Source organism: Chiloscyllium plagiosum, unplaced genomic scaffold (assembly GCF_037043375.1).
Source record: "Chiloscyllium plagiosum isolate Xiang-an unplaced genomic scaffold, Cpla_swu_hap1 HiC_scaffold_6, whole genome shotgun sequence".
NCBI classification, from domain to species: domain Eukaryota; kingdom Metazoa; phylum Chordata; class Chondrichthyes; order Orectolobiformes; family Hemiscylliidae; genus Chiloscyllium; species Chiloscyllium plagiosum.
Genome location: NW_028270144.1, coordinates 101,111,935 through 101,133,371, shown reverse-complemented (window position 1 = coordinate 101,133,371; position 21,437 = coordinate 101,111,935).

The following is a 21,437-nucleotide window of genomic DNA, read 5'->3' as shown; positions in this document are numbered from 1 at the left end:
TCACAGTCACAATCCCCCAGCCATCAAGGTCCCAAAGTCTTTGAGATCAGAGTGATTGCACGTTACATTAAGTAAGGTCTGAGAAGGCTTTATCAAAAATAAATAAAACTTGCCATAATTCAGAAAGTGGAATTAAATAGCTTTAAAATGTTTGTAAATGAACAGACTTCCCTTAACTGTTGAAACAAAAACAGAAATTGCTGGAAAAGCTCAGCAGGTCTGGCAGCATCTGTAGAGAGAAGATAATATTTTGGGTCAAGAGAATTAACTCAAAACAGCAATTTCTGTTTTGTTTCTGATTTACAGCATTCTTTTGTTTTTTCCTTAATGCTCATTCTCTCTCCTCTTTCCTTCTTTGTTTCTCTGCACCCTGCTTAAAATCCTGATGCATCTCATTTTTCCCAGTTCCAATGTGAGGTTGCCCTTTTGTGAAATGTCTGGAATTTAGTTTCAGCAGAAAGGGGGTTCTCCCACTCCACTTCCCACACACACACACCCTGACAAACCACACACACCCCATCAGTTGAAGAACTTGCAGAAGTCCTGTGTTACTGCTATCTAGGAGACCTTATGTTCTTTAAGTGTGTTCACTGGCCAGCATCTATTCTCCAATGCTATCAAGGCCCAGGAAGAGAGATGTCCCATCCCTGAGAATCACCGACTGACAAGAAGCCACTGCCAACAGCACCATGGGTTGCTGATAATGTTCCAAGACCTACTAAAAGGATCTTTGCAGTTAGGTGAGTGGATGCGATAGTAGTCCCTGGCAAGCCGAGGGGAAGGGGGATTAGATGCAAAGGTGTCAGAGGATTCATTGTCTCCTGATGTTGGATCCCTCAGTCGGGCACTGAGAGCTGGTTAATGAGGAAGCCACCACTATGTAGCCACTGGCCAAACTAATGGCCTTCAGGAGCCATTGGGGCCTTTGTCACTCCCATCAAGTTTTTGGTCACCTCTAAATTCTAACAGGATCAGGAATAACTGACTTTAAGTAGCTCATTTATGAGTTTAGCCAGCAGGTGGAATTCTTGTGTTGGGTCTTTCCAGCCCTTGAATAATTTGAGGACATTTTTCCAACCCAGGAATTGGAGAGTGACCTTCCCATTCATTTCTACCTGCACCTGTACAAGTCTACACCGCAGCACCGACAACCCCGCCCCTCTGTCATTACTATCATGTACTGTGCTCCATTAAATTCAATCCATGATCTGATTCTAGTTTATTCTATTCCTTTATCAGGTCCAGTTCTACAGATTCTCGATTTCCATACACCATGAACCATGCTTTTGTCAAGGTTTTTAAACTCTGAAATGAGAAACCTTAGCTGTCCCAAGCTAGTCGCACACTGTGCTCAGGAAATAAAGTCCATTCATTCGGACAGTTCGGCGTAACTGTATAAAACCTATGCAAATTAAAAAGTGCAAACTGGAGAATTATCTGTCATACAGGCCTTACTGTGACTATTGTGCTCATTGCTGAAGAAGCAACAATAATTGATCACACCAGCTCCCCAAGGGAAAAGTGATGTCTACTTGCATGTGCATGAAATGTAGCAGTCCAACACAGCCAACTGACATGAAATGTTAGTGCTCATGATTAATTTTTCTTTTACTTTGAAGCTCAAGGCCCAGGTGATGAAATATAGCAACATGTGATTGGTGTAGTTATGTGGAAGTTCTAAGGATAATCATTTTCTGTTGCTATGTTCCTTTATTCTCTTTGACTCATTCTATTGACTGATTTTATTCTGGAATTGCACTGTTCAGTCCATCCTCATATATTATTGTTTTACTGTGGCTTGAGCATCCACATAGCCCACCCAAATTTCCTGTCAGTGGGATAGTTGTATCTCTGCTTAGCTGCCTGGATGTATTTCACCACCATTGCTGGGTTAGAATTCTGTCAAAGGGAAATTAGTTAGCGTGTATCATAAGCAGCTGGTCCCCACCCAGCTGCCCTCTCTGACCTTGAGCTTTCCTCCTTATTTTGTACTGATAGTGTGTTTCCTGATTAATGCGTGTTGTTTGTTCAGGAATTATATCAACTTGATTAAGCGGTTTCCATTCCTAAAGTGGATTGTGTGGATTCTTCATTTATCTTCCTAATATCTTTTCAGATAATAGCCAGGAGAAAATGAAAGTAACTTGGCAGTTAAGTAATTGTGTCTTTGATGCTTTTCCAAATTGTGTTTTGGAAGGTTGGCCTGTCATGCAATGGAATACTTGAATCAGATGTATAAATGCATGCGTGGAGTCAGCTGTATGTATTGGCAACAGACTACAAATCACCTTTTTTGCAAAACAGCAGGAAGAATTTTCAATTTACATGTTCACATCTGGTAATAATGTACCCCTCAAAGTGCTCATCCCATAATGCCCAGCAGCCACATTCAAAATACAACCATGTGCTTCTGTTCATTGTTATTATTTCAATAACTTTCCAATTGCTTGAGAATATGATAGAAGTTTTTTAGCCAGCAAACACATAACTGTATTCAGGTTTTCTTGGGATCTGCTTCTGTTTCTTAATTCTTAAGATATGAAGATTGAGGAAAGCACTGCTATCAAAGAGATAATGGAAGTAGAAACATATATTAAAGCCTAATTCTAGTAAAAGGTGCATTTACATTTCACCTTTAGAACATCCCAAAATGTTTCACAGTTAATCAGGTTTCCGATCAAAAGCTAAGAGCTGTACTTTTGAAATGTGGTCAATATTGTTTTGTGGCAAATGCAGCAGTTAATTTGAACACAGTGTGTTTCCAGCAAGCTGCAATGAGGCGATTGATGAGATCGAGTGATAGAATCTCCATACAGGCTCTTCCAATCTTCCATCATACTTTGGCAAATGATCAAACAAAATCACAAAGCATTAGTTTAATTGCCCTTTTATGCAATTTCTCTGGTGTTCCAATTTTCTGCTGAGCTTATAGTAAACATTGGCCAGAACTTCTGTGGAAACTAGCTTTCAACTTGTTTTAGCGGCATCAGTTAACAGATAAATGTGAACCAGAATACCAAGAAAATATCTACTGTTCAGATCACCATTAGACCCTTTACATCTAAGTTGGCCTTAGGTTAGCATTATATTCAAAGGAAATTTGACAGGGCTAGACCTTCCATACCATACTGAAGTAACAAACTAGATTCTGTGTTTAAATCTGTTGATCTGATTCAGGCGGCAGTGCTCCTGCCAGTAAGAGTGATTTTTCTCTATCCTCCATCTGCACCAAGCTAGGACACTAATTGGGAGGATGGGAAACCTGGCAAGACAGCAGATATTGATAGGTTTAAATCAGCATCTGTAAAGTGGAGGATGAAGCAACAGGAGTGAAATAGAGCTGCAGTTTTGAGAGTGTGAGCCTTTATCAATCTTGATGAAGATGAGGAGGTAAAAGGCTCAAAAGACATAGGTAACTAAATGCTGCTAGAAACAGTTTGTTCCTGACAAACTATCCATGGCTTATGAGCAGATTAAAGATGATTGGTGGAAACAGATGTAGAGGCATAAAAATAGCATTAAACGCCTAACAATCGCATATAACCCTGACTTGCATATGGTCCCTAGATTTCCTCCATTCTCTGATGGGATCTAGATAACTGCCATCCCCAAATCAAGGTCTTCTCAAAATTGCAAGTTGCTGGTACATTTTTGTCTGCACTTCTAACAAAGTTATCATATGAAAAAATTAGCATAATGTAAGATAGTCTACCAATTAACATTAATATATTCTACCACCTCCATTAATGTTGTTCTAATTGTAATTGTTCAGGGTGTCTTCAAATTGAGCTATTCCTGCAGCAGAACATCAAATTTCTGATCACTGGACAGCAACATTTCAGTCCCAATAACTTTTCTTCAAGGTAGAAGTAGACCTAAGGGCATACAAGGGTAGACCTGATCTAAGAGTTAAAGTTCCAAATTGGAAGGCTAATTTTGATGGTATTAGGCAAGAACTTTCAAAAGTTGATTAGGAGAGGCCATTTGCTGATAAAGGGATGGATGGAAAGTGGTAGGCCTTCAAAAATGAGATAACAAGACTCCAGAGGCAGTATGTTCCTGTTAGTGTGAAGGTCAAGGCTGGTAAGTGTAGAGAATGCTGGATGACAAGAGAAATTGAGGTGCTGGTCAAGAAAAAGGAGGAATATGTCAGGTATGGACACCTGAAATTGAGTGTATCTCTACACGAGAATAAGGGCAATAGGAGCACATTCAAGTGGGAAATCAGGAGGGGAAAAAGGGGATAAAAGATAGCTTTGGCAAATAGAGTTAAGGAGAATGTAAAGGTATTCTATAAATACATTAAGGACAAAAGTGTAACTGTGGAGACAATAGGGTCCCTTGAAGATCAACAAGGCTGGCTATGAATAGAACTGCAGGAGATCGGTGAGATACTAAATGAGAATGTTGCATCCATGTTTACTGTGGAGAAGGATATGGAAGCCGGAGAACTTAGAGAAATAAATAGTGATATCTTGAAAAGTGTCCATATTACACAGGAGGAGGTGCTGGACATTTTAAAACACATAAAGGTGGATAAATCCTCGGGACTTAATCAGGTGTATCCAGAAATTTGTGGGAAGTGATCGCTGGGTTCTTTGCTGAGATATTTCTATCATCGATAGCTACAGGTGAGGTGCTAGAAGACTGGAGGGTGGCTAATGTGGTGTCATTATTTTAAAAAGATGGTAAGGAAAATATAGTGAACTCGAGTTAGCTTGATGTCAATCATGGGTAAGTTGTTGGCGGGGATTTTGAGGGACAGGATTTAAATGTATTTGGAAAGGCAAGGACTGCTTGGAGATAGTCAACATGGCTTTGTGTGTAGGAAATCATGTCTCACTAATTTAATTGCGTTTTTTGAAGAAGTGACAAAGAAGATTGATGAAGGCAGAGTGATGGATGTGATCTATATGGACTTCAGCAAGGCATTCAACAAAGTTCTGCATAGAAGACTGGTTAGCAAGGTTAGATCATATGGAATCCAAGGAGAGCTAGACATTTGGATACAAAATTGGCTTGAAGGTGGTGGAGGAGGGTTGTTTCTGGACTGGGGGATTGTGACCAGCGGTGTGCCGCAAGGATCTGTGCTGGGTTCACTACGTTTTGTCATTTATGTAAATTATTTGAATGTGAATATAACAGGTATGGTTAATTAGCTTCAGGTGACACCAAAATCGGTGTTGATATGGACAGTAAAGATTTGTTATCTCAGATTACAAAAGGACCTTGATCAGATAGGCAGATTGACAGAGAAATGGCAGATGCAGTTTAATTTAGATATAAGTGAGGTGTTGCATTTTGTTAAGTCAAATCAGGGGAGGAATTATACACTTAAAGATAGGCTCCTGGGAGTGTTGCTGGACAAAGAGACCTTGGAGTGCAGGTTCATAGTTCCTTGAAAGTGGAGTCGCAGGAAGATAGGATAGTGAAGAAGACGCTTGTTATGCTTGCCTTTATTGGTCAGTGCTTTGAGCATGGGAGTTGGGAGGTCATGTTGTGGCTGTACGGAATATTGATTAGGCCACTTTGGAAGCTGTGTTCAATTACGGTCTCCTTGATTTTGGAAAGATATTGTTAAATTTGACAGAGTTAAGAAAAGATTTACAATTATGGGGATGGAGAGCTTGAGCCATAGGGAGAGGCTGAATATGCTTGGGCTATTTTCTCTGGAGCGTCAAAGATTGAGGGATGACTTTACAGAGGTACATAAAATCACGAGGGCCATCGATAGAGTAAATAACCAAGTTTTTCTTCCCACCGTAGGGAGTCCAAAACTAGAGGGTCTGAGTTTAAGTTGAGAGGGGAAAGATTTAAAAGGGACCTAAGGTACCATCTTTCCATCTTTTTCATGGGAAGGTTGTGCGTGTATGGAATGAGCTGCCAGAGGAAGTGGTGGAGGCTAGTAAAATTACAACATTTAAAAGGTATCTGGATGGGTACATGAATAGGAGGGGTTTAGGGGAATATGGATCAAATGCTGGGAACTGGGACTAGATTAATTTAGGATATCTGGTCGGCATGGACGAGTTCATCAAAGGACCTGTTTCTGTGCTGTATGGCTCTATGACATTGTATATCATCTACTAGGCATCCTTAAATAAGTTTACCAACTAACCTTACAGTTTGAAATGATTTCTTCCTTTTAACCCTAATTGAGCATTAATCTAGATGTTATTTTCTCTTCTAGTAACTTGGGATACCATCTACACTCTGTATAGAAATTATTTCAGTTTGATGAACTAAAGATAACAGAGGCATGTTTTAGACATGAAACATTGGAAACCATGTAAATAACCCCAGGTTGTTTTCAGATTGTTCTGCAATACATTCATTAGTGACAGAACTGTAAGTTACTGGCTGTGTTTCCTTGAGAGTTATTCATCTCTTATCTTTGGTTGCTAGTACATGAACCATCCACAGCATATAGATAATCAGTACATTTTCAAAAAAATCAACTAAATTTCCCAAATAAGTCTGGCCTGAATATCTTTTTCAGTTAAATCAACTGTTTGCTGAAACTATTAGTATAACATTGCACTGTAATGATCATTTTTGAGGTTTAGTTCTTTTTAATTCACTGTGCATTGAGTGGACATGGAATGTGATTTGATTATTTCTTATATACTTTAATGTACTCATGAGGATATAAAACTTCCATCACTCATTATTCTTTTTTGTGGTCAATTATATTACAACTCACGTATAGAATCCCTACAGTGGGAAAACAGGCCATTCAGACCAACAAGTGCACACCGACTCTCTGAAGAACAACCCTCCCGCGCCCCCACACCCTACAACCTGGCATTTCCTATGGCTAACCCACATACTCCTTGACACTATGGGCAGTTTAGCATGGCCAATCCACCTAACCTGCACACCTTTAAATCATGAGAGGAAACCAGAGCACTGGAGGAAACCCACACCGACTTGGGGAGAATGTGCAAACTCCACACAGACAGTTGCTCGAGGCTGGAATCGAACTGGGTCCTTGGTGCTGTGAGAAGTGCTGTGAGGCAGCACTGCTAATCACTGAGCCACTGTGCTGATGTGAATAACTCATAGTCAATCAATAAGCTCATTTAATAATAAACTAGCTAACATGTAAACCTCCTTAATTGGCTGGTAAGCATGTTAAATTACACAAAGGGCATCTATCTTTTAAATACAGAATTTAAGCAGCCAAGAATTATACAGGTTCACCTCACGATAGAAATAATTCAGGTGGAGATACAAAAAAGGAGAGAAAAGGAGTTACTGTTGGGGAGAATTAATAGCTGTCTAACAGTAGCAATTCAACAAGACTAAGCACATAACAAAATGTAGTTGGGGCTTGTATGAAAGCTATTGCAATAATTATTGATAACTTTAAGCTTCACATTGATTAACAAAGATACTGTACCCTGGAGGATGAGTTCACAGAATGTATTTGGGACAATTTCTTAGAATAACATATTCTGAACCAGGTTATTTTGGATGTGGTAATGGGTAATGAGACAGGATTAATTAAGGACATCAGAGTAAACTAAACATGAACTACAATAAAGACAATGACAAAGGAGTGAAGACAGATTTGGCGAAAGAAGATTGGGAAAATAGGTTAATAAGAAACAACTGTGGATACTGGAGATTTGAAACAATACAGAAATTGCTGGAGAAACTCAGGTAATTTTTATGCTGAAGCTGAAATATTGGGGGGGAGAGAGGGAAGTGAAGTGGTGAATGAATAGTTGGAGATGGAGCTCAGAGAGAAAGAGAGAGAGAGAGAGAGATGAAAGAGGCAGGTAAACAAGGAAATTATGGATAGCAGGCGAGGATAGATGGAAAGCTGAATCAGTGGTAATCAGAGCTAAGAGTGAGAAAATGAATTAGCTTACTAAGTGCAATCCATATAATTGTGATAATGTGTCTAGGAGTACGCAGAAATGTGTGACTGTGCTAAACGCAACCCATGTTATAATAGGACCGGGATTGGGGTGTGGAAAAAGGTATGGAATGATGAAATCTAAAGTTATTAAAGTTGATTTTGAGCCCTAGATGCTGCAGGGTCTCCAAGTGGAAAATGAGTTGCTGTTCTTCAAGCTTGCCCTGAGGCTCACTGGATCACTGCAAAAGGCCTGTGACACAGATGTTGCTGTGAGAACACAGTGTTGTGTTGAACTGGCAGCCAACTGGAAGCTCTGGGTCACTTTTAAGTACAGAACTTAAGTGTTCTAGAAAGCAGTTATCCATCCTGCATTTCATCTGACCAGTGTAGAGCAGGCTACATACAGCATATTAGACTGAATGAAGTACAAGTATATCACAGCTTCACATTGAAGGTGTGTCTGGGGCCTTAAATAATGGGGAGGGAGGAGGTAAATGGGCAGGTATTACACCTTTTACAACTGCATGGGAAGATGCTTTTGTAATGTGAAGAGATGGTGGGAATGGAGGAGGAGTATGCCAGAGTATCCTGAAGGGATTGGTCCCTGCAGAATGCTGACAAAGGAGGAGATGGGAATATGTGTCTGCTCATGGTTTCCTGCTGGAAGTGACCAAAATGGCAGCCAACAATCCTTTGGATGCAGAGGATGATGGGGTGGTAAATGAGGACCATGTGGACCCTATCATTATTATGGGAAGGAAGAGAGAATTGAGGGCCAAAGTCGGGAGACGGGTTGGACATGGCTAAGGCCCTGTCAGCCATGTTGGCGTGGAATCATCGGGTTGAGGGAAGAAGTGGGCATTTCTGAAACCCGCTACGGAGGGTGGTGTCATGAGAACAGATGCAATGGAGATGGATGAAGAGAGAGAATGGATGGAATCATTACAGGAACCAGGTTGTGAGGATGTATAGCACTTCTTAGCAGTTATTATTGTGTAAGTAGCTTTCCTTGTGTACTGGCCTGCTATCCATTTATTTTCTTATTTACCTATCCCTTTAATATCTCTCTCTGTGTGCTCTGTCTCCACCTATCTTTCACCTCTCCCCTTACCCCCACTGCCCCACCCTATCCTACTTTGGCATCAGCATAAGTATTAATTTTTTCCCACTTATTAATAGTTCTGATGAAGAGTCAGCAGATTCTACTTTCTTCCCACTGATCTGTCAGGTCTGTTGAGTTTCTCCAGTAATTTCTGTTTTTATTTGGAAAATAGCTTAATATGTAAACTAGTGGGAAGGCAGTGGTGAACATTTAAGGAGATATTTAATAGCTTCCTATACAGTTATACTCCATTGATGAAGAAATACTCTATCAGAAGGATGTACTTTCCATGGCTAACTAAGGAAAGTAAGGGTGGTATCAAACTGAAAGAAAATATGTGCAATGTTGTGAAGATTTGCGTAATGGGAAAAGATAGGGAAAATTTCACAAATCAACAAAGGATGAATTTTTAAAAAGGAAGAAACTGTAGTATAAGAGAAAATGAGCAACAGCTATAAAAAAATAATAAAAGCTGCACAAGCATGTAAGAAAATGAATAAATGAAGTGAACTTTGGTCTCTTAGAGGGTGAAACTGGGGAATTGACAGTAAGAAATAATGGAGATCTGGTTATGTATGAGAAATGAGGAAATTGACTGACGTTCTGAACAAATATTTAATATCTGTCTTCATAGCTGAAGACACAAAGATCATCTAAAGAATACCAAAAAGAGGAAATGAGAATGAACTATTAACAACAGAAAGAATGTCCTGGGAGTGCTAAAAGAACACGGTGGCACAGTGGTTAGCACTGCTGCCTCACAGCACCAGAGACCCGGGTTCAATTCCCACCTCAGGCGACTGACTGTGTGGAGTTTACACATTCTCCCCGTGGCTGCGTGGGTTTCCTCCGGGTACTCCGGTTTCCTCCCACAGTCCAAAGATGTGCAGGTCAGGTGAATTGGCCATGCTAAATTGCCCGTAGTCTTAGGTGAAGAGGTAAATGTAGGGGAATGGGTCTGGGTGGGTTGCGCTTCGGCGGGTTGGTGTGGACTTGTTGGGCCGAAGGGCCTGTTTCCACACTGTAATCTAATCTAACAAAAGGCTGACATGTTCTGTGGACCTCTTAGAGTCATAGAGATGTACAGTACGGAAACAGACCCTTCAGTCCAACCCGTCCATGCTGCCCAGATATCCCAACCCAATTTAGTCCCACCTGCCAGCACTCAGCCCATATCCCTCCAAACCCTTCCTATTCATACACCAATCCATATGCCTTGTCAATGTTGCAATTGTACCAGCCTCCACCACTTCCTCTAGCAGCTCATTCTGCACACACACCACCTTTTGCGTGAAAAAAACTGCCCTTTAGGTCTCTTTTATATCTTTCCCCTCTCACCCTAAACCTATGCCCTCTAGTTCTGGACTTCTCCACCACAGGGAAAAGACCTTGACTATTTACTCTATACATGCCCCTCATGATTTTATAAACCTTTATAAGGTCACAGTTTATGGGCGGCATGGTAGCTCAGTGGTTAGCACTGCAGCCTCACAGCACCAGGGACCTGGGTTCGATTCCAGCCTCAGGCGGCTGTGGAGTTTGCACATTCTGCTTGGGTTTCCTCCGGGTGTTCCGGTTTCCTCCCACAGTCCAAAGATGTGCAGGTCAGGTGGATTGCCTTACTAAGTTGCCCATAGTATTAGGTGCATTAGATAGAGGGACATGGGTCTGGGTGTGTTACTCTTCGGAGGGTCGGTGTGGACTTGTTGGGCCAAAGGGCCTGTTTCCACACTGCAGGGAATCTAATCACCCCTCAGCCTCGACACAATATTTTAAAAGTAGCCTAACCACTGTCCTGTACAGTTGCAACATGACCTCCCAACTCCTGTACTCAATACTCTGACCAATAAAGGAAAGCATACTAAACGCTTTCTTCACTATCCTATCTACCTGCGACTCCACTTTCAAGTAGCTATGAACCTGCACCCCAAGGTCTCTTTGTTCAGCAACACTCCCTAGGACCTTACCATTAAGTGTATAAGTCCTGCTAAAATTTGCTTTCCCAAAATGCAGCACCTCACATTTATGTGAATTAAACTCTATCTGCCACTCCTCAGCCCATTGGCCCATCTGATCAAGCCCGTTGTAATCCCAGGTAACCTTCTTTGCTGTCCACTGCACCTCCAATTTTGGTGTCATCTGCAAACTTACTAACTGTACCTCTTATGCGCATCCAAATCATTTATATAAATGATAAAGAGTAGTGGACCCAGCATCGATCCTTGTGGCACTTCACTGGTCACAGGCCTCCAGTCTGAAAAACAACCCTCCACCACCACGCTCTGTCTTCTATCTTTGAGCCAGTTCTGTATCCAAATGGCTAGTTCTCCCTGTATTCTATAAGATCTAATCTTGCTAACCAGTCTCGCATTGTCAAACATCTTACTGAAGTCCGTATAGATCACGTCCACTGCTCTGGCCTCATTAATCATCTTCAAAAAACTCAATCAAGTTTGTGAGACATGATTTCCCACACACAAAACCATGTTGACTATCCCTAATCAGTCTTTGCCTTTCCAAATACATGTACATCCTGTCCCTCAGGATTCCCTCCAACAACTTGCCCACCACCAACATCAGGCTCATTGTCTATAGCTCCCTGATTTGTCCTTACCACCTTTCTTAATTAGTGGCACCACATTAGGCAACCTCCAGTCTTCCAGCATCTCATCTGTGACTATCAATGATACAAATATCTCAGCAAGTAGCCCAGCATTCACTTTGAATTATATTACCTACAGTGTGGAAACAGGCCCTTCGGCCCAACAAGTCCACACCGACCCGCCGAAGCGTATCCCACCCAGACCCATTTTCCTACATTTACCCCTTCTCCTAACACTACGGGCAATTTAGCATGGCCAATTCACCGGAGCACCCGAAGGAAACCCACGCAGTTCACGGGGAGAATGTGCAAGCTCCACACAGTCAGTCGCCTGAGGTGGGAATTGAACCCGGGTCTCTGGCGCTGTGAGGCTGCAGTGCTAACCACTGTGCCACTGTGCTGCCCACTTCTCCAGCTTCCCACAGAGTTTTAGCATACACCTGATCAGGTCCTGGGGATTTATCCACTTTTATACATTTCAAGATGTCCAGCACTTCCTCCTCTGTAATGTGGACATTTTTCAAGTTGTCACCATCTATTTTCCTACATTCCATACCTTCCATGAAAAACATTTCAAACTGTTATTAAAGATTTGAACAAATATTCTAGCAGAGCAGTTCAAATATTTAAAGCGATCAGACAGGTTCAACATAGTTATATGAGAAGTAAAGCATGATTAACCAATTTATTAGACATCTTTGAGGAATTAACATGTGTTGTGGGGCAGTCAGGTAGAGTGTATTGAATTACATTTCTGACTTGTGCCTTGTAGATAGTTGACAGGATTAGGAGTGGGGTACATGCTGTAGAATTCCCAATCTCTGATCTGCTGTTTAGTCATAATTATCTGCATGGCAATTCCAACTCAGCTTCTGGTCAATGGTAAGCCCTGGGATGTTGATAGTTGGAGATGGTAATGCCAATGAATTTCAATCTGTGATGCTGAGATTCTCCCTTGTTGGAGATAGTCATTGCCTGGCAATTGTGTGGCATGAAGTTGTTTTCCACTGATCACCTCAAGCCCTGAAATTTGTTCAGGTTTTGCTGCATTAGACTATTGTTGCAGCTGGTACTAAATGTTATGCAGTCATCACAGATCCTATGATGGATGAAGCAGCTGAAGATGATTAAAATCAGGGCACGACCAGGAGCAGCACCAGAAATATCTAAAAATAAGTCACCGATTTAGTGAAGCTACAATACTGTACAACTTTCATACCAAATTGAACTTGTAGCATGAAATAGACAGAACTAAACATCCCATATTCAAAGGATCAGACTTGAAGTCTGCAATTCTTCTACAGCCAGTTGCGAATTGTTGTAGACAATTAATCAATTAACAGGAGGAGAAATACCTGTAAATATTCACAAATATCCCCATCCTCAATAATGAGTGAGACCAGCACAACCGTGCAAAAACAAGGCTGAAGCATTTGCAACAATCATCAGCCAGTGAGTAATTCATCTTGGCCTCCTCCTGGAGATTCTCAGAATCACAGAGATTGGTAATTCTACAAGCCTAGCAATTCATGTGTTATGATTTCAAGAAATGGCTGAAGGCATTGGATACTGGAAAGGCTAAAGGCCCTGACAACATACTTGTGCTCCAAAACTTGCTGTGCCCCTAAACAAGCTGATTCAGTATAGCTGCAACACTGGCATTACCCAACAATGTGAAAATTCCCCAGGTATGTCCTGTACAGAAAAAAAAATTAATCCAACACAGATGATTACCACTCCATCATTCCACTATTAATCGTCTGTAAAATGGTGGATGGGGTCGTCAACAGTGCTATCAAGCAGCACTTGTTTATCAATAACCTGTTCACTGACAGTCAGACTGGGTTCTGCCAGTGCCACTCAGCTCCTGACATCATTACTGCCAGGGATCAAGCATGAAGATGCAAATGCTGGAGAGTCAAAGTCGAAAAATGTGGTGCTGGAAAAAGCATAGCAGGTCCGGCAACAACAGAGCAGTAGGGGCGTCAACATTTCAGGCATAAGAAAGGCTTATGCCCAAAACTTCCTCTCTTGTTCCTTGGATGCTGCCTGACCCACTGTGCTTTTACCAGCACCACACTTTTTGACTTTGGTTCTAGCATGGACAAAAGAACTACAGTCCAGAGGTGAGATGAGAGTGACTGCCTTTGGTTATTGAATTAAAACGTACCCTGCTCCAATCTGGAGTTTTAACTCATGCATCCAATGGATCCATTGAAGTCTTTCTCACCAAAACATTCACATCACCATTGTGCCTCTATCCCTTACAATGAGTGACACATAAATGGTTTGCACTTGCACATCTATCTAAGGTATTCTGCCTGCTTGAATGGCCAAAGTCAATTCATTTCAGCACCATCTGGATATTGATCTAGGACCTTCCTGATATGTATCCCTCAGTACAACATGGAGATGGTCTCATTCCATTGAGCTCAGATTGGTTGTTCCAGTAACAGAAGGAAACAGTCTGTTCCGTTATTACAAGAGAATCAATGCTAAATCCTGTGATGGTCAGGGATAAATGAAGCAGATACAGGTGACCTACTAAGCAGATTTGTTCAATCGGTTTAACACATGAAGGTATTGAATAAACTTGCATGTTGCTTTAAATTGAAATATTTAAAATAGCTTTCTTAAGGATTAAGATTACATCAAATGTACTCAGAGTCATTGCAAATTTAATATGACATATTTATTCTATGTAAGGATACGAAACTGCAGGAATGTGGATTAAATTTAAGACTTAAACTGATTAAAAATCCTTAATTTTACATGGAACTATAGCACGATATACTTTATTAAGCTAAATGGTGACTCCTTAAAAATGGCTTAAAAATAAAAGACTTTGAATTGAAATCCAGCATGATGCACAAACTGCAGAACACTGTTTTCGGTTTGAGTTGATTTGCAAGCTTGCCTCTATTATAATGTTGTGGTGGATAAAGTACAGTTGCAGTTATTTTGCTGAATTTGGAAATTGAAATGCAATCTCCTGCTGCTGGACCTTCCAGGGCAGGAGACCTGGTGTACTCGGCTGATACAAATAACCAAGCAATTGCAAACTTAAGATGCACATGGAGGAAGTAATATCAGCTGTTTAGTGCACAACTTGGCCTGGAGCATCTCTCTGTATGATGGATGTGACATTCAGTTTGCACAATTCTGACTGAATTTTATTTTGGAGATTAAATACATAATGGGAACTAAAACAAAGTAATACTAAAGATGAATGAATGATTTATTGAAGTGACTTATAACAAATAAATCAGAGTTGGAAAACAAAAGTCCTATGATCAAACAAGAGTGTATTGATGGCATTAAAATGAAGAATGGACTGAATGGCTTTCTTAGTGCACCCGGCATTGTTATCAATTAAACAATGCTGGCACACATCCTAGCTGCAGAATCTGAAGGAGCATGGATTGAAAGTCATAAAAATGGATGCCAGTAATAAACCACAAATTCCTTTTCACCAGAAACTAATTAACTGGCAAGCCATAATTTATTGAAAGGGCTGTGAAGCATGGATATGACTAAAAAAGGATTTTTAATCTAATGAAAGAAATAAAATGCATATTTTTCCAGCAATCTGCTCTATCTTAAGCATCTGGTATAACTTTCAAAGAATGTTTACATCACTGCAGCCCGGTAGGTGATGGAATAACATTTTGTCTCATTTGAAAATAGCCTTTTAATCAATTGGCCATCTAACCTAAACTATTTTAAAAGGCTGCAATAAACAACTTTTACAAATCTTAAACATTAAAATTAATTTATGAGAAACAACAGTAGGAATTCAAAGTAGAAATGTAATATCAGCAGTGGAGACACTAGTATGTATTTTTATGATTGCATAGCTCTGATTAGTTTAGAGAATCTGACTTACAAGATTATAACATTGAACATTGAAGCATTCAAGCTTCAGTTAGATGTTATAGTGTATTAGGGTGAACGTTTTAAAAATTTCTTCAACTGTCTAGAATTGAATTGAACTGGAGTGGTCCTATGGGAAGTTTCACAAACTTTGGAGCTCAAATCTATTGGTTTTAGCTATATTTCCCCCTCCATCTTTTCAGTGTAATGTTTAGTGTTGGTTTCTGTAATTATGTCCAGGAAGTTGTTATACTGAATTTTCTTGAAAATGGAAGACAGGAGTGAGAATATGTGAATGCACTGCATGGTTAAGCTCATCTGGAGTTTTTCTGTATAAAGTTACTGAGAGCGAGTTAAATTATTTCTGGAATTGTACAGGTCCTTTTAGGATCTGAATTGAAATACGGCAAATAATTCCGTGAGCCTGTTCACTAGTGAATGTGGAAATTGTAGCCGAACTGCTCGTTGAGTGCAGTGACCCATTTTTTATCCTTATCCTGTCATAAACTTACCCCCAAACATTGTCCATCTTAATCTTGAAATTTTCAAATTCATTCACAAAATGTGGGTGTCTCTGGCTAAGCCAGCATTTATTATCCATCCCCAATTGCCTAGGTAGCAGTTAAGAGTCCGCCACATTGCTGTGGGTCTGGAGTCACATGTAGACCACACCATGTAAGGTTGGCAGTTTCCTTCCCTAAAGGCCAGTAGTGAACCAGATGGCTTTTTTTTTCCTGAAAATCAACAATGGTTTCATGGTCCTCATTAGATTTTAAATTCCAGATTTTTATTGAATTCAAATGCTGGTCCCCAGAGTATTACCTGAGTCTAGTCTAGTGGTAATACCACTAGGCCATCACATCCTCCAATACCACAACAGCCACAGTGTTTTAGAGAAAGAGTTTTAGATTTCTGCTACCGGGCAGAAAAGAGTGCTTCAGTTTGCTATTAAAAATCATTCAGATGTCCTTTATTCTCCAGAAGCACTTGTATGCCTTCATCCAAATTATTTTTGACATAATGATGTTATTGCATTATGTGACAGTCTATATGTTTTAACCTTGGTCCCTGGGAATGAATGCTTTTATTCAGCTCATGAGAATCTCTGCCAGAAGTGGCCATGTGTAACAGCAGCCTCATAAAGCCGTATGTTCAAAATGTGTACTTCTCAAAAAAAAAATCAGAAGGAATGCCTGTGCTTTATTTTATCAAATAAACCATTAATGATTGCAAATTTCTGAGAAAGCAATTCTGTTAGTGTTAATGAAACGCACCAGCCAGTCACGACTTAATGCCAACAATGAATTTTTAATGTTTCTTTTGAAGCTAACAAGCCACTTAACTGTTATAAATGCCAAAGTGTTCATTCATCCAGTTGGGAAGTGAACAATTGTAGTAAAAATTATTTTCTTGATTTACCCACTGAGTAGTGCATATTCTCAGCTGCGCTGTGCAAAACCTGACTATCCTGTTTGAGACAGACTGCACAATAGAAAAGAAGATGTTCAGAATGATTCCATGAGCCTGTGCTCATTGTTAATGTGAAGAGATTTTGAGGTCTCCTAACCAGTGGAAATGGGAGCAATGGCAGCCCAGGAATTCTGAAATGCAGCCTACGCCATTCTGACAGCAATCCAGGGTGACACAGTGGTTACTGCTGCTGTCTCACATCACCAGGAAGCTGGGCTCAATCCCTGCCGAGGTTGACTGTCTGTGTGTGGAGCTTGCACATTCTCCCTGTGTTTGCCAGGTGGTCTGGTTTCATCCCACACTCCAAAGATGTTCAGGTTTGGTGGATTGGCCATGCTAAATTGCTCCATAGTGTGCAAGGTAGGTGGGTTAGCCATGGTAAAAGTGGGGTTGGGTTTGCGTGGGATGCTGTCCAGAGGATTGGTGCAGACATGATGGGGCAAGTGGCCTCTTCTCCACCATTGGAATTCTATGATACAGTATTCCAAAAGATTGATTGCTGGAGTCTCTACTTGAATCTGATTTTAATATGCAGATCAGGGTCCAATGATGCACATAGTGCCACTGTCTGCCATATTTGGACCTTCTGACGTGGTTTGGTGTTTTTTCAGATCATTGAGAAATATCCATTGAGACATATCTATGAGTGGGTAAAATGCCAATTATGGTCAGGGTTAAGTGATCCTGACTCCCACTATGACTTCCTATCTTCAAATTCAGGGCAGATAATTGAAAGCTGCCCAGGCAGCTTTTCACTCTCTGCAATGATATTCAATGACTTCTCATCACCCCTGGATCAATCAAAGACCAGGTGAAAGTGGTGCCTCCCTGAAAGTTCACCAACAAACTCTGCATGGGAGAGGGGAAGTTCTTTTCACTGTAGATGATAACAGGTAGCTACGCCACCTTTCCAACATGAGAGCCAGGGCCTCCCACTGCTGCTCATCCCTGTGCATTAGGACTACGTCCCTCAACGCTGAGACCACAGGGTCATCTCCTGCCTAGGGCTAAGCAGGTAGTAATTGGCCGGCAGCTCTCCAATAACCAGTGGGTCTGGGTGTTTATCTCTTACCCACCTGTGGAGATGTCAATGTTTGGAACTCACTGTGCCCTTCTATAGAACCCAGGATGAGTGCAAAGGTAAGAATGTAAGAGGCAGAAGATGATGCAGCCACTGGTTAGTGGTGGTGTTTGATGGTTGGGTTAATGTAACCATTGCAGGGGGATGACGAATGTTACTTACTTGGAGGCTGTAGCATGGATGTATTCACATGTATTCAGGAGTGGTTCCTGCCTTCTCCTACTAAGACAAGAATCCTTTCCTCAGTGGGGGTGAGGACAAGGGATTCTGCCACCCCATCATGTGTTCTATGTTGCTCTATCCTGTTATTGGTTGTCTTCTCCTGTAATGAAGGGGGCTGAATAAATAAGGTGCAAGTGAGTGGCATGGCAGTTATTGCTGGTGCACAGGAGGGATGGTTTTGATAAGTTCTGAGGGAGTGAGGAGGCAGTGTGGAGTGGATGCAGGGTTAGTGGTATGGAAGTATAAGGGGTAACATGAACACGCGAGGGAAGATGCTGCTTGCAACAGAGAGGGGTTGTCAGAGCATACGCATTGATGGCAGCTGGGTAGCAGAAAGTAGAATGTTGCACTTAGCTGGCAGAGCGGAGAAGTTTCATTGGCCTTCTTCCTGCAGACTGCAGATGTGGTAGCTGATCATCTCTGAACACGTTGACCTGATATGGTGGCATAACCTCCTCTGCTGGTCATCTGGGAAGCCAACTGTTCTCCTCTCCACCACTCACATGAGCCTGCAGGCACTCTCCGAGAAGCTTGGTGCCAGTTTCCCCTTCTCTTCCATCCCTCCTCACTCCCTCCACAGTTGAAATGCAGAAGGGATGATGGCCTTATAGAGAACATTCGCTGAGCAGTCAGTTGCTCTGAGAATGTCATGTGGTAAGATGGGTACTGTTGTAAAACTGGATGTTTCTTTATTTAGGTCAGAGATGAGAGAATACATTTTCCTGAGAAGTGTTGTCCAAATTCAGAATTTTCTGCTCAGAAATAGGTGGAAATGGAGTCATTGAAAATTCTGAAGGCAGAGTTGGATAAGTTCTTGCCAGGAAGGAAATCACAGGTTATCAGGGAGAAATGGGTATGTGGAAATGGGGAGGCGCAGTTTTGGATGGCTTTAGGGGGCAGGCGGAGGGCGGGTGGCAATGTTGGATGGGGTTGGGAGCAGGTGGGGGGCTCTGGGGATGGTGTTGGGGTGTATGGCTCATGCACGGTGTGCTCTGCCTTGTCTCCTGAATGGGGAGCAGAATTAACAGAAAAGTCTGAGCCCAGAGGAGAGGCATTGAAACGATTAACCGTATAATCAACTATCCGAATGAAATAGTGCCTGCCCATCTCATTCAGATAATCCTCTGAATTGAAAAAGACCTGGATTGTTAGTTAAGTTTCTCAACTTTTAGAATGAACACATTGGTTTCAATCCTTTCATTTGTAAACTGTAGAACTTTTAAAAGTTACATTCTCAAGTGAACTTTAACAATTGGTGTCATGTTGGCCCAGATAATGTATTTATGGTGTGAGCTGCCCTGTGTGAGACTGTCTGTGCCACAATGGTCAGACTGATTCTAATCTAAAACATGGATTTACAGAATCTTACATGGATTCATGCAGTTTTTGAGCCAAGTGAAATACAAGTCTGCGAGTACAAATTCATTCCACAAACTTATATGTGTATGTGTGCATGTGTGTGTGTGTGTAGGGGGGAGGTTATGAGTATCTGTGAGAGAGTGTGTATATGTATGTGAGTGTGCGTATAAAGGGGTACAAGTCTGTGAGAGGGTGTGTGTGAATGTGGGAGTGTGTGCATGAGTGTATGTGAGAGGATCTGCGTGAGTGTATGGGTACGTAAGTGTGTGCATGTGTGTGAATGTCTGTGTGTGTGTATAGTGAATTGGGGTCACCTGTAATGTGACATGACCCCAAGGTCCGGGTTGAGGCCATCCTGATGGGTACCGAACTTGGCTATCAACTGGGTCCTTGGGTGCATGTGACACTACAGATGACCCCATTGCACCACACACACACTCTCTCACAGATTTATACTCCTTTACACTCACACTCACACACATACACATAGTCTCTCACAGACACTAATAACCCCACCACCACACACACATAAGTTTGTGAGGTGAATTTGTACTTGCAGAATTACATTTTATTTTGCTCAAAAACTGCATGAATCCATGTAAGATTCTGTAAGTCTGTTTTTTCGATTAGAATCAGTCTGACCATTGTGGCACAGACAGTCTCACACAGGGCAGCTCACATCTTCAATGCGTTATCTGGGCTGATATGACATCAACTGTTAAAGTTCACTTGAGAATGCAACTTTTAAAAAGTTCTACGATTTGCATATGAAAAAACTGAAACCAATGTGTTCAGTCTAAAAGATGAGAGACTTAACAAACAATCCAAGTTATGGGTACAAAGTTAAAAATCACACAACACCAGGTTATAGTCCAACAGGTTTAATTGGAAGCACACTAGCTTTCAGAGCGTCGCTCCTTCATCAGGTGATCAGACTATCACCTGATGAAGGAGTGATGCTCCAAAAGCTAATGTGCTTCCAATTAAACCTGTTGGACTATAACCTGGTGTTGCGTGATTTTTAACTTTGTACACCCCAGTCTAACATCGGCATCTCCAAATCAGGTTATGGGTGACATGGTGGCTCAGTGATTAGCACTGCTACCTCATAGTACCAGGGTCTCGGGTTTGATTCCAGCCTCGGGTGACTGTATGTGTGGCATTTGCACATTCTCCCTGTGTCTGCGTGGGTTTCTTCTGGCTGCTCTGGTTTCCTCCCACAGTCCAAAGATGTGCTGGCCAGACTAAATTGCCCATAGTGTTAGCTGCATCATTCAGAGGGAAATAGGTCTAGGTGGGTTACTCTTCAGAGGGTCGGTGTGGACTTGTTTGGCTGAAGGGCCTGTTCCTACACTGTAGGGAATCTAATCTAATAAATAATTTCAGTTACATCACACTTTAAACTTTTGTTATAAATTCTGTGTCTTACAATCTTATACTCCACAACCATCTGATGAAGGAGCAGCGCTCTGAAAACTAGTGCTTCCAAATAAACCTGTTGGACTGTAACCTGGCTTTGTGTAATTTTTAACTTTAATAAATTGGTCCGATATGATTTCCCTTGCATGAAGTAATGCTGACTTTGCTTGATTAGATTATGATTTCCAAATGTTCCACTATTACATTCTTAATAATTGATTCCAATATTTTTCTAATGTTGGATGTTAGGCTGATTGGCCAATGGTTACCTACTATTGCCTGCCTCCCTTTTTGAATAGTGGTGTCACATTGGCAGTTTTTCAATCCTCTGGTACTTCTCTAGAATCCAAGGATTTTTAGAAAATTACAGCAAATTCATGCACTTTCTCTGCAGTTACCTCTTTTAGGATCCTAGGATTCAAGCCATCAAGACCATGGAATA